At 45.3% G+C, this 25346-nt stretch overlaps 1 protein-coding gene across 5 annotated transcripts in view; it reads left to right on the forward strand.

Moving 5' to 3' along the window:
• Window positions 1-25346, forward strand: part of LOC135378039 (zinc finger homeobox protein 4-like) — a 253994-nt gene that overhangs the window by 5757 nt on the left and 222891 nt on the right. Inside the window, exon 1 of one of the 5 annotated variants that reach the window (XM_064610871.1) lies at window positions 5182-5318. The exons of the other annotated variants lie outside the window; for them this stretch is intronic. The gene's annotated coding sequence lies outside the window, so the exon portion shown is untranslated. Of the gene's footprint in view, window positions 1-5181; window positions 5319-25346 lie in introns of those variants that run through there. 5 annotated transcript variants of the gene reach the window in all.

Genomic DNA, 25346 nt, shown 5'->3' on the forward strand with positions numbered 1-25346 from the left:
ATGTAAAGCCCAAGTAACATAAAACATAAAACAAACAAGTAACAGTGGCGTTGAACAAACAGGGATATAAGCAAAACGGGGGAAAACAGAAAGCAGCAAAATATTACGAGGAGAACGACATGTCGCTCACGCTTGGGTCTGTGTGCTGCGTCTGCGACGGAGAGAAAAAATACGGAGGCGTCCGGCGGAGCTAAATAACTCACATGCCTAAACTTATGTTTTCTTTTTTTTTTTGTGTGTGTGTGTGTGTGTGTGTAAGTTTCGTGACGTATTTCGTGGTGTGAACGTGGTTATCTGTCGATACGGTTCGGTTTGGAATACTTTTTTTGCCATATTTTCTCCTCGTATACAGAGACAAACAGAATTACATTACATCCAATATCACATTGGATTTCACGCGACTTCCTGAGCGTCGGACAGTCGCATCCGTTGTGTATTGAACCAGTCGAAGTGTACCGTCTCCAGAAGCAACGTTTTATCATTGCGCCGACAAAGGAATGAGATAGCGCCCGAGTTCATTAGGGGCATTTCTGTACGCGTGCGCTCATGTCGGGTTGATAAAGTTGCTATTCTGGTTCCAAGTGCATATTGTGGAGGAACGTGAATAGCTCAGTAGGTTTTGAATAGAAATGTTCACTGAGGGCTCATCGGCATTCATGTACGGGCTGGGCATTCTGATAACGAAATGGTATAGCCAGCAACAGGGTGGACAATTTTTTGCACTTTGCTGCGCCGTATCGTGGTTGAGGCTCTTGAGATATGACGTGGTAGACGTGGCACGTAGCAGGCTAGCGTTCGTGCTTGAACGGCTAACATAAAACTATTAACCAGCGTTTCACTTCCCTGCACACCTCCGTGCAAGCCATACATTTTAGTGGGTTTTGGTAGACGAGTTAACGGAACGGACTGCATGTTCGAAGGATAAAAGAGACACATCGTGGAAGTTGCCACGTTGTTTCATTTATGTTCCAATCATGATGGCTGCAACCATGATAAATACCGACACATACCATTGATTTAGACCTCTTAGTTCAGTATACGTTTCCTGAAATTAAACAGAAACGTTGAGCTTCTTGCGCTGTCATAAAAGATATCGATACGTTCCTCCTATACAGCATTGGGACATGTAAGAGAGCAGGAGCTGTAAAAAAATGCAATGCGGAACAATCAGTTCGCATGCAACAACCTGGCACACCTCCACTAAGACATTGGGGTTCTGAAATAAGCTTCGTTGTGATGATATCGGGGATAACATCCGCCTCACATCATTTATAGTATAGCTCTCTTGGTTTGCACTTTGGTTCCTTTACGGCTGGCATCGGTGCGTTTAAAAAACACGTATATTTAACACTGTCATCACCATCATCTATTTGTTGTTCTTCTTCTCCTCCTTTAACTACACTTCTAACTCGTCAAGTCTTGGATGTCGAATTTCAAGTATAGCATGAGAGGGGGAAGAAGATTAGAGGATATTTTGGAAGATTAATGCCTGCCGCTGTCGTTCTTTGTGCGATGTCGTTTATCAAAATTGCAGTTAGGCAAATGGCTTCTCACAATGTGCATTGTATAGCTCATGGTACAAGGTACTAACTACCCGAAGCATGTAAAAGAAGTTCAATAATACCTGCTCCACATGAAACCGCCGGGTGGACCATTGCAAAGGCATCGCTCTTTTGTTCCCGTCCCCTCAGTCTTTCAGAAAGAGCGGGATACGACACAGTTCCAAAATGCACGGATTGTTAAGAAACGCAGACCTGTGTGAACAGACCGTTTCTTAAATGAAAACTCAATAGAAACCCAACCTGAAAGAAAAGTAACTCTAAACTCTGCATTCCGTGGTTTATCCCCTGCCACTGCTTTTCGTTAAAAAACACGGAGGCTGATCCGTCGATGCGTGAGCACCAAAAGAGCCGCAAATACCAGAGAATTCCTTTCGAGGAGAACCCCCGATTGGCCACTCCTTTGTCGACCTTCAAGACCCTTCCTGGACGACCCCATCATTTGTGTGTGGAACAAACACAGAGAGACAGAAAAACAGCGGCAAGAAATCACCTGGTCGCCACTCCCGTCGACAGATGTGGGGATGTCCCTTGTCTTTCTTTCTGCGCCTGGGAACTGGACCCTTCATGCTGACCCCAATACGAGACAACAGAGGTTTGAATCCCCCTTAAGAGGTTCAGTTTCCGTACGCTATAACATCCCTTCTCTTTCTGCGCCCCCCCCCTCCTACCCCCCTCGGTAGACCTGACCTGACCTGACACGAAACAGACCTGTAAGCCTGCTCACCGACGTGCTTCTTTTATGGTTGGCCAGGACAGGTGACGCAGGTTGTACATTGAACACCAGGTTGGCAACAATAGTCTCCCCGTTTGAGGAGCGAATGGAAGGAAGAATGTCTTCGAAAATGAACGGAATAGAAAACGAAGGGGGATGAAGAAAGAACGCAAAAGCTCCCAAGTTGGCTGTCTTTGCTGCTGGATGCCTGAAAGATGGTTAGGACAGAAAGATATGGGCTCTGTCAACGTTTGTTTGAAAGAGGAGATAAGATTTTCGAGAGCGCTACGCGGTGCAGCTCAAAATCATCTTTGTTGTAGTTGGCGTCTTCGTGTGCTCAATACCTCTGCAGTAAATTTCTGTTGGTGGTTCGGGGAGACGTTATCAGTTATTGAGAAACGTTTAATAGGAAACGTTGATGTTCTTCAGTAATGTGGTTTGACCACGGTATGAAACTGCAACAGAACAACACTGGCATGCTGTGCACATTATGAGCATCATGTTTTCGTTACTTTCCAAGGATGTGAAACGGAATGATGTTCTCTTGTGCATAAAAGGACTAAGCAACCCGGCTGGTGTAAACTTGACGTAGGCAGCATATCCCTGAGTTTGGGGTGAAGACTCTTCACCCCAGGAATAGGCTGCCTGCACTCTAAAAACATAGCTTCACGTGTACGTTGTTCTCTTCTTCTTCTTCTTCTTCTTCTTCTTCTAAGACTAGCACTAATAACAGGAACATCGTGTAGCGATGTCATGTTAAGGAATGTCGCTTGTGATTCATTTCCATTTCTACTCTTCCGATGTCATTGTCATGAGTTTGCATAATTGAGTCTTTTGGGCCTAGAGATTCCTATTCTTCGTCAGAGAAACAGAAATCACCACTCCCAAGACTCACAACTCCCAGTCGTTGTTGTTGTGCCATTAAGCATCCAATCAATCAATCACTCAATCAATCAATCAACCACTCCAAGTCAGAATCTAAATTTAAACATCGTATCGTGCACAGGTTTCACCCGATTTCTACCAACCCCCTTCTGTTTCTCTAAGTTTCGATTCAACTATGATTAGCACACTTTTCTTATGCTATCCCTTTTCTTTTGTGCTGCGTGGAGTTAGACGTGTACACACAATTTCTGACGTAGGTGCCCCTATACCTGCGTACTTAGCCCGGATGAAGTGGTAAAGCATTCTTTACACTCGACGGCAATATGTGAAGCTCAGAAGCCCGTCCTCAATGGCCTGTCAAGGTCGGACCTCGGAGCGGGCTGAATCGAAAAGAAACCTCGCGGAAGCGGCGTACAGCAGCTCCATGATACGTTGTGCAACTCCTATGTGAGGAGTCTTCGAGACGGAGGCGCCGCGCTTTGATTGAAGCGCGGGCAGCGAGCACGGCACGTGCAAGCAACATGAGTTGCCACAGGCAAGGGTTTGCTGACGACTCCCAAAATAGATGTTTCGTAGTGTCGGCGGCGGAGACCAACTCGGGGCGCAAGAAAAACGACGGCGCGGACCAAAAAAAAAAAGCCCAGCTAAGTGGAATGCTCCTAAATAGAACGACTTCTTCATTAGCGAATCAAAACAAATCGGCCCCTTACCGCGCAGTCTCTGTCGCCAGATGTCGCAATAACAACTCTCGTTTGTTTTTCTTAGCACCTTTTCCTTTCGGTTTCGTCTTTTCCGGTGGCGACCTCAGCTGGGCTGTACAGTTGTATGTGAAAACTAATGCGAATGGACCGGTTCATCCAAGCGCGGTTTCCGGACTTTCTTTTTCACTTTATGCCTGGCTTACGACAACGACTTACAACAGTGGAGCGGCATCAGAAGCGGAGGGCTCATCCACGAAGTAACGTTTAGTCATGGGGGATACGCTGCTTGAGTGGCGAGCATGAGATGAGGATGAGAGTAGAGTGCCAAAATCTACTAGAGACCATGTGGCCGCCATTTGTTTTGCGACTTTGATGCGCGGAACGTCGGTTGTAAAACATCCAAGTGGAGCCAAAATCACAAGCAGAGAATGTGAGCAGCGCAATGCGTCCACGCTAGTCAATGGACATCATTGAACAGAGATTTATGCGAACTGTTTATTTGCGGAATACAGTCATACTGCAGCTGTAGAGGAAATCGGATGTGCTCCACAATCCCGTAAGTCCGATAAGTGTGATAGTGGCTATAATTAGCTCTATCATGTGATCACTAAGTGGCCAGTTGAAGGTACAGCCGTCGCCACATTTAACCGTAACCCGCGATCGCGTGGCACGTGTAGCTACCAGAGTCACCAAGCGGCCAACCTTCGACAGTGTGTTCGAGACATGTGAATCATTGCACAGAGGCGTCGCCTCTCGACGGTGGCTCGGCAATGGCTCTATATGCTTTCACCTTTTGATGTTGTGTTTGTGCGCCCTCACCCAACGGGTGCTTCGGCCACGAACGATTGCGAATGTGAAAATGCGCGCTTATCTCATGCACTCTACCTTGCCGCGATAAAAGGAATAAAGAAGTGTTGTGAGTGGGCTATAGGTTTGATATAATTCTATGAACATTCTTTTGAGACGAACGAAGATTCAGCTCTTGTCCGTTATCACCGCTCCTGAATCTTTGACTCGTTCCTTGGTGCTGAAGGCATATCTAGTGACGTCTTTGGAGGCTCATTTTTAGTTTTTAATTTATTCTTCGCATGGGGCAAGCGCGCATTCCCTTCCCAATGTCCCTTCTCAGTCGCAGCCGGCGCGCGCGCCCGGAACGAGCGCTAGTCCAGTGTAGGTAAGGGCAGTAGGTGAAACACGAGGGAATCCGAAGCCACCGTCCAGAGGGGGCGCTTGTGTGGAACTATCCAGTGTCTCGAACCCAGTGTCGACGACTGGCGGCGCTGACACCTGTGGGGCCACGCGATCGCGCGTTACGGTTAAGTGTGGCGACGGCTTTACGGTACCGTGGCTTACATACGATTCTTTATGCTCTGTTGTGCCCAGTTCCTCGTTCGGGGGTTCGAAGCACCAGCCTCATACCTGGGATGGGACGGGGGTTTAGACCAATGTTGCCAACGTGTAAGTATGTATGTACGTATCTTGCTATATAGTCGTGTTCATCCTATAAGAACGGCACGTTTAAGCCCCGCTCTGCACTTGTTCCTATGGGTGACCCTCTGTTTACAAACATGTGACGTCACGAGAGGACTGTTTCGGGGTTATATTTTGCTGTGGTGGGCAAGAAGCAGGAAAAACACTTCGGCTGATAAGCTGATAAAGCTGATAGTGCCCACCAGCATGCTTTGCGCGGCGGCGTTACGTAATCAATGACGTAGGGGCTCAGGTCGTGTATAGGCTGCGATAGCTATATAGCCGCGTCACTCTACGTCGCGACAAGTAGTGCGCCGACCCCGACACTGGTGGCGCTGCAGTACGATTGCTCCGACGGAGTAGCTATGTTGGCGTTGACGGCCTACATTTTGTGTCGTTCTTGGGCTGAATACCGGTATAACTCTATGGTGAAAAGGAGCGTTAGAACTAACGGTATCGATCACTCTGCGTCTGTCACTGTCAAAATAACTTGGTAGACGCACTGGTAACTCTGGCACGGAGTACTCTCACTTCGCCTTCGACACCGCGTTCGATATACTTAACCTAAGGCAGAATCTTTTCTATACCACTCCTACTCCTCGCGCAAAACCGCAGCCAAAAGCCAGAGCAGCAAGCAACAAATATTCAATCAGTCTGTCTTGGTTGTCGTTTTGGTCTGTGCTCGGTGTGATTTCGCTCCGTTATCGCGGATTCTGATCATTTTCTGTTGACGTCATTTTGTTCCCCGGGAATAATTTTAAAATCCCAGGCAGCGCTCCTGATTGGATTAATTCCGTTCGGCGCCAGTTTCCGTAACGAAAGCAACAGCCACCCCTCTTTTTTAGCACGACTCGTGTCCCCTGTGTCACAGCCGTGCGCTGATATAGAGGAGGATAGATTCGCATATCCGAGACCCGTATTTTCTTCTAAATTGGAGGGTAGGATCGTTTTCAGAGAAAATACACGTTCAACCCAAGCAAGACGGGGGGATTTCGATTTCTAGAGCCATTCGCTGCGCATGGTGATAGATAGAAAAGCAATCGACTATACATTTTCATCTTGAGCTTTTTTTTTTATGGTTTGATGATCGTTTGTAAGATAAATAATGACGAAATGGGGGACTACAGTTTCTGCCACCTCAAAGCCTCAACAGAGAAGTTGAGAGAAGTTTATTTTGGCACAAAATAACTAGAAAACTGGTTGCATATTAGGTGTCCATACACTTTAAAAACAGAACTTCACCTCATAGCACGCTATGCGCCAACCATTGGCACGAATGATAGGCCTATCGCTGCTGACTCGAAGAGAGAGGGGCGCGAACGCTTTTTTGTGTCAATTTTAATATCTGATAATTGACACAAAAAAGCGTACGCCCCACCTCTCTCTCTCTCTCTCTTCGAATCAACAGCGATAACCCTATCATTCGGGGCAATGGTTGGCGCACAGCGTGCTATGTGGTGAAGTTCTGCTTTTAGAGTCTAGGGAAATGCCGCTATGCTCAATGGATCAAACTTCGAGCTGAGTAAGCCCATACTATTAAAACAGAACTTCACCGCATAGCACGTTCTCAGCCAACCATCATCCCAAAGGACATCGTTCTCGCACCCGATTTTGTTTAAAACGGGAGGCGTACGCCTTTTTTGTGAAATTATGTACCGCATAAGTGTCACAGAAAAGGCGTACGCCTCCCGTTTTCAACAAGTCAGAGGGAGAGAACGGTGCCATTCGGGATTATGGTTGGCTAGAGGCGTGCTGTGCGATGAAGTTCTGTTTTAAGAGTGCAGATTTAAGACCAAGTGTGCAAAGACCCTCCTTTTGTGTAAAGTCTGTCACTGTGGAGGAAGAGAAACTTCTTATGCTATACTGCGCTTTCTGTACAGCCCTCAAACGGAACTTCACCGCACAGCACGCTGTGCGCCAACCATTGTCGCCACTGATAGGGTTATCGCTTTTGATTCGAACAGAGAGGGGGGCGTACGCCTTTTTGTGTCAGTTTGGATATATTATAATTGACACAAAAAGACGTACCCCCTTCTCTCTCTTCGAATCAGGAGCGATAACCCTATCATTCGTGGCAATGGTTGGCGCACAGCGTGCTATGCGGTGAAGTTCTGTTTGTAGAGTGCATAAACACGCCGAAAGCCAACCATCGCCTAGAGTGATACGGTTATCATTGCTGATTTGTGGAAAGCGCAGGGCGTTACGCCGCTCAAGAGGAAGATGAAGAAACACACGCACGCACGCACGCACGCACACACACGCACACACACACTTGAATTCGTCCCCACTGAATCCTGCTCTGGTCGATAGTTTGTACAGTAAGGCTTCTGAAGTCTTTTCCAATGCGATGTAATTTGTTACGGTATCCGAATCCCACATCTGTGCGTTGTGCGTTATTTTATTTTCGTGACGACTCGATATCTTGTGCCTTCCTGAAGAACACCATGGCGGCATTCCTGTAAGGAGCTTTGGCAAGCAAAATACCGGACATTTTTAGTGGTCGTGGACGATGGTGGCTCACCTGTTCAGAGACGACGACAGGCCAGCCAGCACGGTTCAGTAAACGAGTGGCGGCATCCAATGCATCTCAATACGAGTAAAAAAAAAAAAAAAACGAAAAAAAAAAACACGTGTCTATAGTGCAGACCAGAACGTTCACCGACATAACAGAAACCCGAAGTATGGGATGCATCAACAGTACAAATACGTTTCTGTTCATTTGTGTTTAAATCAATTCATGCATCCATGTTTAGAACGATTTCCTATGAACAGCCAATCGGTGTTTTCTATTGTATTCCATCGCTGTTTGGAAGTCCCCTTCGGAATAACAGCAGACATGCAAAGTTCAGTGTATTTAGAAGCATTATTTTGGAAATAATACTCTTAGCCCAAAAAGGTGTCTTTCTGTACCTCACTCCCAGAACACCATAAACCCATCTACTTTTCACAGTATGATCATTAATGGGCCGATATATATACTCCACCTCTTTCAATGGGACACATGCCGCGAGGTAGAACCCCTTCCTTTTCTTTCTTCGAGTGCTGTCACCATGTCGGGATCTCAACCGCCATGGGGAGTGCATATCACTACGTCGGGAGCAAGTATAAAAAGTAGCGTGATAAGACTGTTGGCATCTCGTTGCATTTATGCGGGTACTTGTCCAATTTTGTGTCCAAGTTTCGAAAAAGTTGAATTATCTGTCCAGTAAAAATCTTAACAAATAGTGCTTGATGAAGCATTTACGTGAAACACTGTCTCTTTCGTCATCCTATCGGGAGACTTGTATGGTAAAAAGTCTAAAAATAACCGTCGTATGTCGACGTGTTGCCAGACTGGATAAGTGTGAGTGAAACTGACCTGTTTTCAACTGATTTCGTAGACGCAAGAGTGTTCTTTACGTGAAATCACATTTTCACTCCAAGTTATCGGTAGATCTATTACATCGAGTGTGATTAAACTGTATATAAACGCAAGCTGTTACCGGCACATTTGTGGTGCCAGGCACACTCTACAAACAGAACCTCGCCGCATAGCGCGCTTTGCGCCAACCATTGCCTATCGCTTCCGATTCGAAGAGACAGAGAGAAGGAGAGGGGGGAGGGGGCCTACGCCTTTTTGTGTCAATTATCATATATCCAAAGTGACACAAAAAGGCGTACCCCCTTCTCTGTCTTCGAATGGGAAGCGATAACCCAATCATTCGTGGCAATGGTTTGCGCACAGCGTGCTATTCGGGGAAGTTATGTTTGTAGAGTGCAATATTATTGTCTTCCGAGCTCAAGACACAAGCAGACCTAAAAAAATCCATACTACGCTCTAAAAACAGATGGCGGTGGTGGTGGTGGCGGTAGCGGCGGCGGCGAAACCCGGCTTGCCGTTGTTGGCCTCACTTATGTGGGCAGCGTCACGACTGTAGCCAGGATGGGATGAGATGATGTGATAACATATGAAGGAATGATGACGGCCGAAAGTTAAGATCTAGGGCGGTCACTAGATCACCGCAGAACTTCACCGCATAGCACGCCCTTAGCGAATCACCATCCCGAATGACATCGTTCTGCCCCCGATTGGTTAAAAACAGGAGGCGTACGCCTTTTTTGGAACGCGTATGCAGTTCGCAAAAACGCGTACGCCCCGCGCTTTCTGCAAATCGGGAGTATAAAGGTATCATTCTGTGCAATGGTTGGCCTACACCGAGCTATGTCAGAAGTAATCGAATTACAGCTATAACTGCATGCTCACGGTAATCAAAATACAGTTATAACTGCAAAATCATAATTGTAACTTAAATACAATTACAATTACTATGAAAAGTAATTGAGTTACACCGAGATACATTAATTTCACCATATATTTTTTTATGTATAACTTTATTATTCTTCCCTGGGGAACGCGGTACAAATATGGAAATATTTATTGAAAGGACAAATGAAATAACTAATAAGGTACAATGCTAGAAATATATGCTTACAGAGAAACGTAAGAACCACAAATGCTACAGCAAAACGATGAAATGGGGCCTTTTCGAATGCAAAGCGTGCCAAAGAGCATCCAAAGTGCATTACAAATTACTTGTAAAATTGCGTTACAGTTACAATTACGTAGTATCGGAAGTAATCCTGGCAGTAATTAATTACTGATAATGTAATTATAGTGACTGGGTTACCTGCGATTACTTTGCAGGTCTGGACACTAATGTGTTCCCCATATCTGTGCGACGTGCTCAGATGCCGAACAGATGTGTTTTGATGTCGTTTATTTGCGCTTCCTATGTGGAACCTTCCTACACGGAACTATCATCTTAACTTGTTTGATACTCGTATATTAGTTCAAGCATTGCTGAAATACAAAGGAATAGCCTAATAGGATCGCATTTTCACTTGCAATAGCTGCTATTTCCTGTGGGATTTCAGGCAACGCATGCATACGGATATAATTTACTTCCCGAAGTAAGTAGTACGGTTACTTGAAGTAATGCCGTTGGGAGGCCCCTAACTTCAAGGCTCCATGGACCCTTACTCGGCGCTCTTGTCCCGAGGAAAATATCTGGGGTGACACATCTGGATCCGAAGTCGGGATGTGTACAACAATGTGTATATGAAATTCAAAATGGCAACAGACTCGGCTTGTTGGTAGAAACGAGTACAACGAAGGCAGCACAAAGACGGCGTGCGTGTTCTGTGTCGTCTTTGCACAGTCTTCGTTGCACTCGTTTATCATGCGTGTGGAATGCTCTGGAATAACTTATTAGATGTACTAATTTTTAATTTTAAGTGTTTTGGAGTAGCCGGCTCCTGTGTTTTGTAGGAGCCACCATCTCCATATTTTTCTTCTAATCTATAACCTAATCTGGAATCGTGCAGTGGCCGCGCAAGTAGCTTAGTTTTCTATAGCTTCATAGTTGATAGCTCGTGTGCACCATACCGCGACCTCGTGATTTTTCTGCCCTTGTTCCAAAGTTGACTCACATATATTCTTTTGAATGCGAAGAGGTGTATAGCTGCAACGGAAAGAACGCAACGAAATAAGTACAACAGAGGAAGCACCGTGTGGACTATGCAAGGCCGTACCGAGCAATTCATTTAAACTACTTGTATTTTGTAAACCATGCTGAAGGAGGCACATGGGCCTTCGCTGTAATACGTGCCAGCATTCTACACGAATACTATTTGCAAGAAAAACACTTCGCTTCGAGACACGCGTTTTGATTAACATCTTGTTGGGGCAAATGCAGTTGGGCATATCATTTAGTTCTAGTAGATTGACTTACGAGAGCACTGGAGCACAAGGAGTGGAGCTTTCCATGTATGCTTTCACTCGCAACTGAGGAGTTTATTACACAGTCAGTTTACATAGCTTGGCTTCCCCCGGTTGTCGTAAGCTTCGTCTAGCTGCGTGTGCTCTTTCTAAGAATGTGTATCTAATTCTGTTTGGACTTCCCTTTCGTCCTCCAAGACCTTTATGTTCCACACTCATGTGCTGATATTTTCTTGAATTAAAAAAGTATATATATATATTTTTCGCTTCTTTCAGTTTGCTTCTCCGATAATCGCTCTGAAGTGAGGGTGGTGTCTTTGCTATTCGCTTTGTAAAAACTAGTCCCAGTTTGAGATGCACGGCAAGAATCCGGCAGACAAAGTCTGCAAGGCGTAAATAGGAGGAGTCGCGGCGGATGTCGCTGAGAATGGCGCAATGAAGGAGGTTTCTTCTCTTTAGGCGTATATAATGGCCATATTTCTGGGGCTAAATACAGGCAGAAGTGGCGACCGGCGAAGGCTGCTCCCTCTAAGAAGAGAAATTCATTTGGCGTGCTGTGAGGGCGATCGATGAGAAGCCCCGCGGTTTCCCCAGCCGCCATAATTTCCACACACGCCGGATAATTATGTAACCTTTTCGGCGGCGGCGCTTCCTGCGTTGTTTCCTCTCCTCAGCGTCCGGTGATCTGGACGCATCGACAGCCGCCTCTCTTTCCCCAATGGAAGCAGACTTCTTCCGCAAATGCGTGCTTCCCGTTTGGCCGCCAGAAAGGAAGAATGCAGGATCTTTGCTCTGGCCATCTAGTCGCTGTATCGCTCAGACAGATGCTTTCCTCGTCCGTCCAATAATTCTGTGCCCATCGTCGTAGCTACTGTTGCTATGTCCATAGGGCAATTTCCTTAACTACCGCACTGCTGTCCTATTACTGGTAAGGTAGCAATTGCTAACATGGGGCCAAAATGAAAGCGACGTCTGTGATGTCACAACACGTCCTGGTGCATACTGAAATGCGTCCACATAACGCCTGATTTCTGTGGCAATAATTTGGAACTTCCGACCATCAGATATCAAACCCTGCTGTATACACAGGAGTAGAGATATAGAAAAATGTAAGCAGGCTTATATAGAAGGCATGGTCAGTTCAGAACGCCTTTGACGTCTGCTAACTCGTTGAGTGGCAGCGTCGTTGCATCCGAAAGAGCAGCGCTAATGTAATATCTAGAGGACTTGCTTCGTATAGGCTTCGTATTGTCTTTGTAAATGCCCATAAGGGTACGTCAGAAGAACTGTAAGGATTAGAGGTGACATTGTTATGTCATTTCAATATTCATGCAGAGAACAAACAAAAAATTCGCTAGAAAGCACAACAGAAAAAAAAAGTCTAAATTATAACTCTGTTTTGTACGCACTCGTGACCGCGTGAACCATTCCCAATACGTCATTTGATGAAAATGTGCTAGACGTCTCGCTTTGTTCTGGCTCCTGGTTTTTCTTTCTTTCTCTCGGAAATCTATGTACACTCTAAAAACAGAGTTGTTGGTGATGGTGGTGCTGGTGAAAGGGCTCGCCGTTGTCGGCCTCACAGAGGTGGGCAACGTCACGACTGACGCCCTGGGGGAATGTGCGTCCTGGGCCGACTTCTAAGGGAACTGTGCCGACATATGTCGGAAAGCGTCTCAGGAAAACTCAGGAAAACCTCCAGACAGCACAGCCGGCACCGGGATTCGAACCCGGGAACCTTCACAGAACTTCACCACATAGCACGCTCTTAGCCAATCACCATCCCGAATGACATCGTTCGGCCCCCTGATTGGTCAAAAACTGGGGGCCTTTTTGTAACACTTATGCAGTTCAAAAAAAAAAAAAAAAAGCGTACGCCCCTCGCTTTCCACAGATCGGGAGTGATAAAGGTATCATTCTGTGCAGTGGTTGGCCTTCACCGTGCTATGTGATAAAGTTCTGTTTTTAGAGTGTATTTAATATATATATATATATATATATAATTATATTATATTCATTTTAGTCGCACCCGACAGCGTAACTTGTTTTGGTAGCGAGCAACACTCTGAAAACTGAGCTTCATCGTTCTGTCTTGTGCTTGTTGAAGAACGTAGGCGTACGCCCTTTCTGTAGCACTTAACACATGCGCCAAGTGTTACACAAAATGGCGTAGACCCTCGTCCTCAACAAATCAGGAGACAGGGTCTAAACGCTGGTTGGCCTCGAAGGTATTAGCCTATGCGGTCAAGTTCAACGGCAAGCTACCTCGACCCCCCCCCCCCCCAAGTTCAGTTTGTGCGAGCCCTTTCACCACCACCACCACCACGAAGTTCAGTTTGTATGCTCAGTTTCTGCTCCTCTGATTTTCCTCTTCCTGTTTTCCGGAGTAATGAAAAAGTGCAATAAAGAGTAATCAAAGAGTAATCAAAGAGTATAGTAGCAAGTCTAAAGTAAAATAATAGTGTAGTTAGTAACATCGCCAACAAATTACGATGTATATTCGAAATAATGACCCGCACTGTGACTCGGAGTTTCATCGTTTGAGTTAGTTGCAGTAAATATGGTACTTGGATGGTGACATTATGAACTGACTGGAAGAAAACAGCGCAGAGCAGACGAGCCCAGTTCTATATGCCATTGTTGACATTATGAACACCTTACTGAAAACTATGCGCCGGGATACATTCGGCTGGTGAATATCGAGTACCGACATCTTTTCCCAACAGAACTGGCTTGTTAGCGGTGCCTAGAAAAATGCAACAGCGTGTGAAGTGACTTCAGAAGTACACCATAGGCACGGGTAGGGGTGTTTTGCTTGCAGTGGTATCGACCTCACTTTGGTGGGCAACGACTTCCGCACTGGAAACGCTGCCGCATCATTGGCACAGTTAACGACATCGAAGGGCGCGCGTCACGTAGGTGTACCGTTAGTATATCGGTGCATTTCCCCTTTTCTTGCAGAAATATTCCACTCCGCGACTGCCCACGGGGAATTGGCTGACGAATGGTGAGCCATATTAGTACAAGCAACAGTAATCTTTAGATATCGATCTTGTCTTATTGGAAGAACGATGGGACTCGAAATTCTGCAAGGACAGCTTGCGTGATGCGAGTTAGTTGCGTGGAAACATTAATATTCACCCTGGCGAAAAATAAACTTTGTCTGCGTTGTTAGTCAACTGTGCTGCATAGCGTCAGCAGTTTCGATCATTCTGGCAGGTCTTTCTGCTGTTCGAATTAGAGATCCCAGTTCGTATTTGTGAATGTGAATGAAGCAATAAGGAACGCGAAAGCCGAACATTGATGGACGATTGCTCAGCGTGTATTCATATAGCGGCGAAGATGATGTGTTAAGATTACCATTTTCAATAGGACAGTTTGTCGGGCTTGTTGATTCAGCGCACATGAGGCAAACACCAAGAAGAGGACAGGACAGGAGGGCAACGGTAAAGGGCAACGGACAGCGAAAATGGTGAGCCAGCTGACTCACCATTTTCGCTGTCCGTTGCCCTTCACCGAGAACACACACGGTGGAAAGCACGAGAACACTTTTGGCCCTTCCAAGTCATTCCGCCACAGCGAGACAGATGCCCGTCCATTTGCCCCGTTACCTTGATAAGTATCAGTAAGAGGCGCCAGTACGCTTTTGCATGATGTCACGGCAACTCAGGTACCGAGGAATGAATGATTTTATGTAATCGAGTCCCTTGGCAACGCATTAACTTCTCAAAAGTAAATACTCGCATTAATTGGCGTTATTATTTGCGGCCATCGGACCATGGGGATCCACTGGAGGGTTTTCGCATATCGACCAGTCAAAACGCTAATGCATCGCAGTTATTAGACAGTTACTTATTATTATTGTAGGTGTCGTTTTCGGCTAGAAAGCGCAAATAAAGGTGTCATGGAACTTCCTGCTAGACAGACAGGAGACATTACACTGTTACCGCTGGTGTGGTTGTTACGGATCACTTTGTGTGCAGGTGGGCACCGATTCATCGTTGTCACCGCTCAGTCGGCAGTATGCTAAATTTACAATGTAATGCAGTTTCGTTTCACAGCGTACGAAGTGCACATCAAGGCCCATACCACACTTCATGGCTCTCCGCGACCGGCCTGCAGTCCAATGCTGTCCAACTGAAGCAACGAAAGCTGTAGTAATTCGCTGCATACCCGTTTTAGTAAATAGGTGAATTCACAGTGAACAACCCTCCGGGTATATCAAAATTGAGCCTCTGAGTGCGTAAATAGGGTCGTTCTCTTGTCCTTCACGCACATTCGGCTGCCTTTGAATCGTTTATTCATTGAGGAATGTTTCTTTTAAGGTATCTCACCTTCCACATATTATGTGCTTGCAGGGCTCCAAACGTACGGAAGGAATAAAGGCGAGCAAAGAACACGAAATCTTTTTGCATATTTGCATACGGAAACCAGATCTTTGTATATGTATAGATTGCAGTGGTTCTCTTTTCCCTCTCGTACATTTTGCGCGGTTGCTTTCAACCCTTTAGATGTCTATTCACCGAAGCGCCGATTTTATTTTGCGGGCTCGGCTTCGCTCGACGCTTTTGAACTTGCTTTGCCGTCGCCAATGACGGATTCAGGATCCTTGTTATAAGATTTGAAAATGTTGCTCCCGCGAATGCTTATTTTCTTCCTGACTTTCGGGGAAGCTTGGATTCTTTCGACTTTTTCGTAAATGCAGAAGAATGGGTTATGAAAGGGAGAGAAAAAAAGGGGACTTCATTCCGGCTTCTCGGAGTTGTTACCTCATGATCTTAGGCCTCGATGGAAGCTCTCAAAGACAGCCATTAGCGGAATTGGCAATTTTTGAATGACGTCGTTAGAGGTGCGCGCTGACATTTGCGCCCTCTGTTTCTAGTACCAAGTATTGAGCCCTTCTGTTCATATGAGGCGTGCAGAATTCCACGCAGCGGTTCTATTTGGTGTTCGATCGAAATGTCTTTCAGATCAAAGTAAAATGTAAAGCCTTCAAAACTAAAGCTACGAGAATCTTATAGCCGCACAGGATAATACATGAATAGATTCTAGTGTTCTGATCGAATTGGATAGAAATCGTCTGTTTTTAACGATCACTAGCTTATTTGCATCACCTTGAAGTTATGATCATATGATGTGGGATCATCTGCTGAGGGATCATGCTACTCTGCTGATGTTGAGAGATAATCTGCACTCACTTTTGGTCTTGCGAATGACGACCAAATTTTTCAAGCCATTTACATATATATATAGGCCAAAGAGGTTGATATATCAGACGGCCGCGAAGTTGAATAAAAGTGAAATAATAAGACGTGAACAACAGATTACAGGGAAGTTAACAAACACTAGTATATTTAGTGGGGAGTTTAGCACCAAGATGAGACTTGGTCGACGTTTCGACACGAAAAAAACGGTCGACGTTTCGACAGTGGCACTGTCGAAACGTCCGCTGTCGTCGCTGTCAGTCCTGACGAGGACAGTGCCACTGTCGAAACGTCGACCGTTCTTTTAAACGTCTCATAGTATATCATAATATTTGTGTTAAACTCCCCGCTAAATAAACTAGTTTTTGTTAACTTCCCTGTAATCTGTTGTCCACGTCTTATTATTTATTTACGTATTATTCTTTATTTATCTAAAAACAGAACTTCACGTGGCAATGGTTGGCGCACAGCGTGACAGCACCAACGACAGCCCGTGACGCGCACCAAAACAGACCTCGTGAAATCTACTTCACGACATTTTTACGAAAAAAGAAAGAAAAGAATGGTCAGTACGAGACCGGCTGACTACGACCACATATTTAGGACGATACGTAATGGGTAATGCTCGTTCCTTGCACGAATCGACCCTAAATCCACCTATCGTCTCCCCCTCTAGGATGCCGCATGCGCCAGACTTATTTCAAGCTGAATGTCCTGCACGGCTCATAAACCTCGGACAACATTAAGAGATTACAACTGGACACACGCGCATACAGGTTTCCGGCTTCCTCGTGCTGCGATCTTTGTGTCCCGTCTTTGCATTACGGACACCAGTTTTCATGACGCAATAATACCCGTCGTGCAATGCGGGCAAGCTTCATGAACTCGTCTAGGTGATCAGTGTCTTCGTCGACTCGATTGAACTACGCCACATTGGATGTACCGTCATTGGCTATATGTATGCTCAATTGCCCGCTCACGCTATATGGTGAATGCATTGTTCAACGCCGATGCTACGATATTTTTGCCTCTCAAATAAACGAGGCGTTGCACCGAATGCGATACCTGGCTTACTCCATGATTTCTGCTGCACGGTAATGTCTCTTTGATGAACGTGATGGAGGTATAGTCGCTAACAACTCTTGTGGGTTGGGCCGCACGGCTGCGCGGACCAGTAATCGTGCACGCAGCTCACTTAACAAGTGGTTGCTGAGCACGATTTCCGAGTCCTTTGTTTGGGCTGAATATGTGATTAGTCGAAGCCAGGACGGTGGGATGGACGCTGTAACCTTCCAAGCGTGGCCGTGTTCATTTTCATAAACAGACTGCGTTTCTTCTCTCCCCCTGCTTGCGTCATTGTCCGCGTGCCGAGTCACACCTCACGCTCCGCCTCCACGACGGTGCGAGAGGAACCAATCAGGGCTCTTGATGAGGAAACGCAATCAAGGCAAAAGGTGATCAAGGGAGAGCGCCCGCCTGGCCGCTCGCTCCTTTAAATTAAGAGTTGCGACGCCCCCTGTGAGCTAGGCTTTCCTGTTCGACCTTTCTCCTCGCCCTCTTAATTTTCGCCCTTCTTCCCCGGTAATCGATGCAAGCAGCACGGTTTGCGCATCCGAGCACTTTTTAGACGAATTTATTTTGTCCAGCGGGATTAACGAGCAGGCTTTGAACGGCGGCGCGTTCGATATATCGCCCTCGGTTGACATACGCTTCTTCATCCATTCCATGCTGTGACTCCTGTCCCTCCGATTCAGGGAACCTTGGAGGAGAAGCGCTGTGTTTTCGTAATCCTGTGCAGCCTTGAAGGTGCATCATGGCCAGCTGTTTCACTATAGCCGAACCTTTTCACAGGATCGTCCAATTAAATGCTGTTTAGAAATGGACGCAGTTATATAGGTCAATCTTAAACGCTAGTCACTGTGTGCGTGCATCGCAGATGTAACACCGTGGCTAACAGCTGTGCAAGGCAAGGAACACGTATTGTGCATGTACATTGAATCTAATGTCACAATAGGCGTACTAATGATAGTCTTGTGAATTCTTTTCTCATGTCACATGTGGCATGAACTCAGTCACACATGCAACGACATGACAGGTACCATACCAGCACTGCAGTCACTTTCTATACTGCAATAACGCGATAAACTCTGTGCTGTTGTCATTGGTGCAGCTTCTACGGTTCTCTCTCTCTATCTCTCTCTCTTTCTTTTTCGCAAGTGTTGCCCTACATAGTAAGTGCACTTATGCAATGGTGTGAACTGCTGAAACTAGCTTTTAGTAAGCTTCGACATCGATCACCAGTAAGGGACTTAAAACATACGGAGCGCAACGTCGCATAAATCTCCTGCACCGAATGACAGTAACAAGAATACCGAATTATGCGACTGAACGAATAGAACATGTCTCAACATAAGGAGGCGATTTCAAACTTTGACTGAAATAATATGTATGCTGCGTTACAGGCGGGTGATATTTAGGTCCTGATAGCTAATTAGTCACTCGACGCGAGAAAACTAGCCGACGACGAGCTCAGCTGAGGTAAGATAAAATATAACGTGATGGTCGCACGACTAATCTTATCAGTTCTTTTCATTATCTTCTTAGTTCTTCTTCCCAGTTTTTTTTTATTTGCTTCGTACACGAAAGGATTTCAAATCCAGAGGAACTACTTATACTCGGCGTCATGCACAATGTCCTTCTTGCGTAAAGTAATTCAGGAAAATGACCAATCTGTGACTTCTGTATACTCATACCGCTCCAAGGTGATACACGCAGAGCAGTGATCACACGCGGTTGTCGCACCTTCTGCAGAGGAACAAACGCATCTGTAAGACAAGTTTGAGAGCCAGCTCACTGTGCCAGTCACCTAACACTGAATAAAGTTGTTGCACACGGACATCGTAAAGTCGAGAGTTCAGGGTATGATGAAGTGTTAAATACGTTACGTTTTCCTGTTTCTGCTGGCCCCACAAGCCTTATGTGGATATCCTGACGTCTATTTATTCAGTTTTTTTTTATACGTGCCTGCATTGTGTTTTAAATTCTGGATAAATTTTCTCAATTCAGGAAATGGAGAAACTTGTGTTTGTACACGCGACACGGAAAGCCCAAAGGCGTGTGCGTGTATTCCACTGCTAGTGTCTTCATTACACGATTGCCGCAACGTATAGGGTATGGAGGCATAGCTCTCAGCGCTGGAAAATATCGACCGGAACGCCACATCCCGCACGTAAACAAGCTATATTGGGATCGAATGGAACGTTAATATTTCAAGCGGTAGTGTTCGTTCGCGATTATGAATTCAGTCACAGGTTCAGTTGTCCTCAATTACTTCTCCCGTCTAACAAGCGATCAAATCGATGAGGTTTTTGTGCGGGTGCAGTGAGAGTATACCAAATGACAATGACCGTAAAACAGCTTAACATGTGACAGTTTAAGTGTCTTTGAATGTCAACATTATCTTGCACAGTGGAATACATGATACAATCGAACTAATATTTAATCACCGTATTGGGTACACATATGACATGTGAGATATAAATGTTCCATGGATATAGACGAACATTAATCTTTGTGTCCTTTGAGAATGCTGCGTTATGTAGTGTCCAGTAACGTGGGAGTTGGTAAAACTTTAACGAACAGTAACAATTCCAACCACAGATATCCTCCTAGCTTATGGTCCCCTCTGTGAGGTTATATTCGTTTCTCGATTTGCCTTTCTATATCGAAGCAAGTGTGATGCCCCATAATCAAGAATATAGGTTTCAAATGGACGTAATCACGTTGGCTGTGCACTACCGAATAACACAACGGATGCATTGTACATAATTCTAAAGTTAAGAGGTTTGAGCTTCGAAGGAAAGCATGAATGACTACTTCCTCATAACTGTCACTCGTAACACTACGTTTCAGATGTTTGGGAGTTGAGAGAGATGCACCAACAGACTTTTAGAGTAAGGAATGAGAAAAATGAGATTTCACACACGGAGTTACAAAGGCGTTTTCCTTTGTGTACAATAAAATATTTCAATGAACATAGGAAGCATTGTGTATGCGGGGAAAAAAAAGCCCATTGCTCAGGTACCTTCATGATGGAGTTCGTCCTCCAGCTGGCCTATATTTACGGCATTTTATCGCAAACCATATAAATAGGCTACGCTGACCAACTCCTGCCTTATTTGCTGGTTATTCAACGTAACGTTACAGTCAAGTCAAGCGTCAGTTGGGCACGAGACCCTCATCTGTCGAAAGCTCCAGTCGCTAACGTATTCTATTTGCTTAGATATTCCTCTTAAATACGATCTCATTCAAAGAGCATATTTAAGTACAGAGAGTCTTGTTTTTGCTTTCCGAGCGGATGAAAGAACCCGCGGATGTTCTTAGTGTCTCTAATGAGATGTGGAGTTGGAAACTGCGCGAGAAGGAATCGCAAGAAAACGGCCTGAGACAATGAGCGCCCATTCCACTTTAGCTATTTGCCTCTCTCTCCTTCCTTTTTTTTCACTACCAGGCGTTTCACTCTAAAAGCACGCCCTTTCCTTTTCTTCCGGGAAATTTCCAAACACGGACTGGGCCTGTGTCGCCTAATGTCTCTGGCTATTATCGCCTCATTAATTCGAAAAAGTCCCTCTCTTCGAAAGTCCTCGTCCACATGGGCCGGCTGCATGGCAAGGAAATGGCTATAGCTACGCTGTGGAGGATTAAAGAAGCCGTAGGATTAGTGCTCACATACACGTAAGCCTACAAGCCAAGTTGGTTGTTCCAAAGTGAGTCATTAATGCCTTCGTCGTAGTTACGGCGCAGTCCGTTAGATTTCGAGATGTATTATGCGTTTGCACTCGGGTGAACTAGAGTGCACTCGGGTGTTCTAGAACTACACTCTTAAAAAAAAGTGTACTCTAACTCCTTTTCCTTGACACATATATAACTCCCTTTTGGAGAGTACAATTACTCTCAAAAAGGGACTGATATACTTATGTGGCAAGGAAAAGGAGTTCGAGTACACACTTTTTAAGAGTGTATATCGCTCCCTTTTGGAGGGTACAATTACTCTCAAAAAGGAGTCTCTTCATTCCCTTCAGGGAGTGAGGAAACCCTTTAACTCCCTATTGGAGAGTAATTGTACACTCCAAAGGGAGAGATATATGTGGCAAGGGTGTACTCCCCAAAAAGGAGTTACTGTACAGTGTACACCCTTTTTTTAAGAGTGTAGAAGCAGGGACACGCGTCTACGAACTGGATACTTCAGTGGAGGAACGGCCTCTCTAAAGCAATACGCGTTAGTTTTTGTATAAGGCCGTCTTTTCGCTTCAAATTCACTTCCACGTCTCTAAAGTTATGTCACAAAGATCATTAAGCGCCAAGCATCAAATAATGGCGTGACTGATGACGACACAGGCATTCCAGAAGACGAATATCGTCTGGATGACATTTTTCTTTTTTTCTTCTTTACATGACATTTACACATTAGATATACAGAACGTGATAGTCTAAAGAGAAATCGTTACATAAGTTGTATATCAATATAGCTGTACACTTTCGGAATCCTGTGACTGGTATGCTTTTCCACCATTCCTGAGTATCCGTTGTCATTCTCATCTAACATTTTCGGATCATAAGAATAACGAATTACTAGAGGTACCACTACACGTTAATCGAACGTGCACCTATTTTACTGATGGTGCAAGTATTTGTAGCACTTGTTGTCGTTCACGCGACAAGTAATTTTCTTCTTCGTTCTCGGTCGAATGCATCAATTCCTTTTACAGTGTATTGGAGCCGATCACCAACACAAAATCAGGGGTTTGAGCTTGTAGTTGGTTGACATAGTCCTCGATTTGTACATTGGTGGTTAAGAAATAGCGTGACTTAACAGCTCTCAGATGTCAAAGGCACACCAAATGCAGTTAGCTTCATTGATACAATGAATGAAGGATGAATAAGGTATATGAAGTCAATAAACAAGAACGTAGGATTTCGTTCCTCACTGAGAGGCGACTGATTATCCCATTTCCAAGTTGTTGTTGTTGTTAGACAAGACATGGTGTAACAAAAAGACCATTCGCTTGCGTGCCTGGAAAACATGATAGGAATAACGCATCATCCGTAATGTAATGCGTTCGTAACGGATGTATTTTTTGCCATTTTAATGTTCCGCCATGTGGCAGGCAGATCGCTTGGTAAACGCTTATCGAGGACGGGATATTTATCCTTTTTTGTACCAAGGGGGCTGGTATTTGGATCTGATCGAGATGAAAAAGAAAATAAAAAAAAACAGCTAAGCACGTACTATAATATAAAAGAACTCAACACAAGTGAGCACACATGTAACCTAAATAAAATAAAGCACGCGATGCTGCTGCACTGAGGACCCTGGAGCCGCCTGCTAACCCCACAGAAAGTATCATCATTTATTTCCAAATGACGTAATTATGGGTTGTAGTAACTAAGCATGCTAAATGGCGTTTCGGACTGCCCGTTCTTAATCTTAATATTCCACCGATCGAAGTCCTCATGACTCCTCCCGGACGAATGGGGTTGCATTACTCGGTCTGTTTCTCATGTGTCCCTTTCCAAGCTATACATATTATACGTATTTATATACGTATGAATGGTTGAGGTTGTTACGTGGTCCTTCTATGTATGTATCTCCATTTCCTCCGCTAGGAGACGCTCCGTGGTGATTCGTCCGTTTCTTCCCCTTACGCCTGAGCGATAAAGTTTAAGCCTGGTGAAGTGGAAGGCAGACTCTTTAATTAATTTTAATTTCGATCGTTGCCGTGCGGAGGCGCCTGCGAGTGTCGCACGAAAAAGAGGGCAAGGCGTGACACGCATGCGCAACCGGGGACACGTGACTAGCGGTCGCCCAATAGCAGGCTTCCCTCCATTTCCTAGCCGTGATTTAGGGGCGGCTCCTAATATTAGGGAGCTGCGATGACAGGTGCTTTAATTAACGCTGCTTGCGTAAGGGTCGACTTATTGAACGCTGGGCTGTTTCAACTTTCTTTCATGGAACGAAGGACCATTTCTATCTTTGCTTAGCTTCATCTTGCCTTCTTATTGGGGCCCAGGTCTTTTTCTGCTGTTTTATGTCGAGCAGCTACTGTTGGACGCATTCCCGTTATTAGGATGCCTAAAGAATAAAGGCAAAGACTTATCGCAGTACTGTCCGCTTTCGCGCATAGAAAATGTGACATTTAGACCATATTTTAAACTGCGTGTACCGCGCGAGGTGTCTGATTCGCGATTTTAGAATGAGTATCCGGTCAGCCTGTGCAGTATTCAGCACAAAACGGGTTCTCCAAATCGCAATAAATGCTGCTACAAAACAAAATGTTAACAGACACGCGGTGCAATTGTGTCCGCGTGGAAATGCATGAAAACTTGTCAAAATTGAAGCTCCCAAGTAATATTACCCCTATGTAAATGGTGCATCACTGCAGATGAATGAATATTGCGGGGAAGTCGGCTTTTCGTACGCATGCGAGGGATAATACACCTCAACGAGACAAATAAGAGTCAAAATGAGAAATGAACTGCAAGAAATTTGAGAGATAGCATTCTCGTTAAATGTCGTCTCTGATGACTGGTTCGAAACGGTGCCCGAAATGCACTCAAGCCGAAATACGCTGGCTCGGGGTCGAGGTGCCTCTGAAGAGACAAACACTGCGTGGTCTACATATCAAACGTGCAACTGAGGAAGTAAGAGAAGCAATATTCATAAAGCAGTAGCATACATGGAAGGGCAGTTCCACGCCTTGAAGCTATAACGTCCCTGCGTGACCCCGCACAGGGTCACGTGGGTGGCAGACGACATTGGCAAGCAGCGCCCTCTCGGAGGAACGTGAATCACGAGCTCGACTAAAAAAAAAAAGAATACACTGAAAGGGTTGTTATCCACATTGAGGCTGACACGCGAGGAGTTTGTTTCTATTCTTCCGCTTTTACCCTTCCTATATATGCCGAGAAATTTTATTTCTCTTTCTAGTTTATAATTTTGTGTTTTCGTTAGAGGGTCCTCATGACCTACTTTTCGGCACCCCTCCCGAACCCATCTGGGGGCCCCTTATTGAGACGGTACTGCCACGCTTACATTGCCAAGGCCGCACGCGCGGTTGCGCGCGCTCGACGCCGAACCATGTTACTCCCCGCCTCTCCACAGTCATATAGAGCCTAAAAATGCGGAAGCAGATGAACGAGTGATGCTCTGGATTTGTACTTTTTTGTGTTGCTTACAATACCGGAGAAATTTCTGCGCCTTCCCCTTCCTGTCCTTCCTTCCTGTGTGTTTTGCGTCCGAAGGCTGCCTCTTTATGGCTGAACCTCACTTCTTTTTTTTTCTCTCTCTCTCTCTCCTTTTTTTACTCCTTCTTTGTGTCACTTTTGTTCGCTCTATTGTGGAGACGTGCTCTTGGAGAGAGGGTTAGTGTTGAGAGTTGATGTAGCGCTTCGGTGGGAGAAATTCACAGAGGGGACGAACTTGGAGCTCAGTTTGATAGTGTCTCTATAGCGAATCTGAGTACCATGTGCAATGTCTGTCCAAATCTGACTGTGGGATCGAAAAAAAAAAAAAAAAAAAAAGAAGTGGACCGTAGAAGAAAACCGAATGGGTCGTCTGACGCAACAACTCTAGTTAGAAGAGCGTAGCCGACGCACTGACAGGGCGCAGTAGGAAGGTCGGAATGACATTCCCGCCCTGGAAAGCTGTTCGAAGCCATACGAGGGGAAAAAGGGGTGGTCATGGGAATTTGGCACATACATATTTCGTGGCGGTGCGGTGGGTATTGTATTTGAATTTTACTCGTTCTCAATGAAAAAGTGCGCTGTAACTAGAGCCTGGCATTAAAGGAGATTAACCGTATTTCGTACCTTAATTAGATGTTGGACACAGAGGAAATCAACACGCTGCTGCTGCGTCATCTTAGATTCCTACTCACTTTTGCAGCAGGACAACTACCATTCTAGCAACACATTTGCAGGCCGTACAAGAGATTCAACCTGACCCGATTTTGTCGGGTCTCACATCTCCATATTTTTTTATTTCTCAATCAATCA

This window comes from Ornithodoros turicata, chromosome 1, assembly GCF_037126465.1.
Source record: "Ornithodoros turicata isolate Travis chromosome 1, ASM3712646v1, whole genome shotgun sequence".
In the NCBI taxonomy this organism is placed as follows: Eukaryota; Metazoa; Arthropoda; class Arachnida; order Ixodida; family Argasidae; genus Ornithodoros; species Ornithodoros turicata.